Below are 3,376 nucleotides of genomic sequence, written 5' to 3'. Positions count from 1 at the left end.
ATGTCAACTCTAATTGAAAAATAAACATTAAAAAAGAATAGTAATAAGATTGGTGTGAGGAGAGAAATAACTTTCAAATCCATTCCTTTATTGTCTGATTGAAAACGCAAACCACTTACTAAAAAATATTTTTATTTAAGGTGTGTTTGTTTAGAAGAGCAAGGTAGGTACAAACAATTCAAAGAATAAATTTTCATTGTTTGTGATAATGCTTTACAAGTTATAAGAGAACATTTTCATTGTAATATTAAAAAATAACTACTTTATGATACATCTATATAACAGAATTTCATGTAGTAAATAAAAATTATATTCAAAAATAATATTTAATTATATAGAAAATTATCCTCAGCTAATTGTTATGTGGAAAAGGATAGAAAACTACAAACATAATATTCTATATTTTTGTGAAAATCAAAGTATCTATGAATTTGCGTGTGTACACACTTATCCCTTAAGAAGAAACACCAAAAGATAATTATCTCTGGGCTAGAATATTTATTCTCATCTTTCAATTGTAAATATTCTCCAAATGTGCTAAAATTCTTATTTTCTTCTTTTCCCCTGAATTTTCCAATGCTAAAGCGAACTACTTTTATGAAATATGAAATAAGAAAATAGTTCGAAGCACCCATATATAAAATGATGAAAACAGAACTTTCTCCTCTACTTATAGAAAATTGTCATTATATTTTATCATATCCTATGCTCTCAGATTACTTCACTCATGTAGTTGCACAGTCACATATCACTATGGACAGAGTGTAGGCAAGAGTGTAAAACTATTCATTTACCCAAAAAGGAGAACAATGTAAGAGTTTGTGTAGATGGAGCACTAGAAACACATTAGATTTAGCTCTTCACATGAAAATAAAAGAACTGCAACAGAACTCAAGAAATTTGTCTAATAGTACCCATCGATTAGATGATCTCTGAAATTAATTAAAAATCTGTGATTTTATGACTCTACAAATAATAACTTATAAGAGCTATAAGATATTAAGCATTCCAGTGTATCAATCCCTTTTTTTATGCCAAGCTCTATATCAATAGCATTATACACACGATATTCTATGATGTTCATAAGTTTTCCTACAGACATCATCATACCCAGTTTAAAGGTACTAAAGATACTAAAGCTATCAAGATTACATAATTTTTTTTTTCATTTTCACTCTTGGTAGATTGCTGTGTAAATTTTTAAATTTATATCTATCTTTTCACAAAATCTGGGTCCTATTACTTTCCTATTTCAGGACTGACTTTTCAGAATTCTAGAGCTAGACTGAGATAAGCAAAATCTGCCATCAGAATGGTTATAGAAAAGGAAACAGTCAAGTTGTAGTGACCTGGGTTGTACTCGGAATGAGGTGGAATAATGGTGCTCATCATTCCTGGTAGTCTCAGGTAACAGAGGATCCCAGTTGGTGGGCAGAAAGGGCAAGTCAGTCATTTTAACATGGATATTGATGAAACCTCCAACATCCATTACACAAATGACCCAAATCACCATGTGCTGGGGCGGAAAGCTCATTTGTCACCCAGAAGTATATCAAAGTGTTTATGTGGGTGTGTGCATTCATGTGAGTGTGTGATATACAAAGAATGAAACAGTGGCGTAGTTAATTTTTTGCTATTTAAAAACTATTGTCTAGTTAATATTTCAACTTTTCTCAACTGATAACATTGTCTATAAAATATTTTAAACTTATTATATTATCTACCTTGTGTCAGCTTCATCCTGTTCACCCTCCTCCTGATGGCTGAAGATGTTCATGATTTTGTTTTTCCATTAACTAACTTGTTAGGTGACTTTTAACAAGTTATTTAGACTTTCTGAGTCTTCATTTTTACTTCCAAAAATGTGATAATAATACTTATATGGATTTTAAAGCATAACATTTAAAGTCAGAAAAAAGAAGCTATCACGTTATTAAGAAAAATTCTAAGAGCAAATAGCTGGAATTTTTCAAACAAAATCTCAGATTATATAATTTGACACACTTGAAGTTATACTTAGAATTGTTTTCACTATTTTCTTACAATGAGCCACTTAATTATATGTGATTGGTTTATTTGTCATTTTATCCCGATTTTTTCTAAGTTTATTTCCTCTACTATAAAACTGAGGTCTTTCTATAATTTTCCTAAAATAATAATGATAGTATGTTATGTATCACCCTACTATTCTATGGGTTACTTTCAAGAAGATTATCATTTTTTTAACAGTTCTATAACAAAGATGAGGCATTTACTTTAATATTAATTTTTTAGGTAAATTTATTCATGATCATGAAGACTAAATATCTTTTCACAGGTTTCATAACTAAAAATGATATATTTAAATTATTTTAAAAAGGAAAATTCTTACAATTCTAAATTCAAATTCTAAAATATCTGATTCTTATAAACATGAGGAAATGAAAATTTTGGAAAAAAATTCTGTAAGTACATCTGATACAATCAAAAAATGAAATAGACAAAGAATTGAGTAGATCTCTCATTTGCCAGAAGCATGCATCAGAAACTGTGACAAGAAAAGATATATCAAACTAGGCCTTTGGGAGATTACAGCATTGCATAACTTTTAGTTTTGAAAAAATATATATATTGCTAGCATGCAATGACAGAGTGAAAAATTATTGCTTTGTGATATTTTTAGTATACTTTTTTTTCATGTTCTTTTATGTTTTTTGGCATTAAGCTATAGAATACTGTCCCTAAGTAAGATTTTGGATGAATTCCTAAATTAAATCCACAAAATAAGAAACAGGCAGGACATTGCTGATTGGTTCCAGACCTGAATAGTATAAAATATGTGCCCTTAACATAAGAAGTAAACTGAAAATGATATTTATCATTTGTATCAGAGTGTAAATGAAGCATTTTTCACATTTTAGAAACTAATGTAAGTTACCCTCCTGGCCAAAAGTTAAGTTAGTCCAAGTAAATCAATATAGATTTAGAGTAATGGGCAAAAGGATTATATTCCTCTGAGTCTGCTCATTTGCATTTTCCTGGAATTATTTATTGTTTATGATTTATGAGACCTTCAGATGAACATGATAGTTGGCTGAGAGAATCGAACTTAATCGTCACAGCTACAGAAGTAAAGAGCTTTGCAAGAGAAATGTTCTCACTGTACATGCTTCACTTGCAGTAAGACTCGATTCTCGGTTGACAGCTATGGCATTCGTGCTAGTTAAACACATCCCTCTCCCATTCCATAGGGAATGCACTGGGCTGTCCTTGCTCACCACGTCCACCTGCACTTCGTTAGAGAGCAGAGCTTTCACATGCCACACCACCAGATCCCTACAATGACATAACTCCATTCAGAGACTGGCGTGACTGGGCTGGGTTTCCCCACCCCCCC

This window comes from Pteropus alecto, unplaced genomic scaffold (genome assembly GCF_000325575.1).
Source record: "Pteropus alecto unplaced genomic scaffold, ASM32557v1 scaffold76, whole genome shotgun sequence".
NCBI classification, from domain to species: Eukaryota; Metazoa; Chordata; class Mammalia; order Chiroptera; family Pteropodidae; genus Pteropus; species Pteropus alecto.
Note: the sequence above shows the minus strand (reverse complement) of the source record.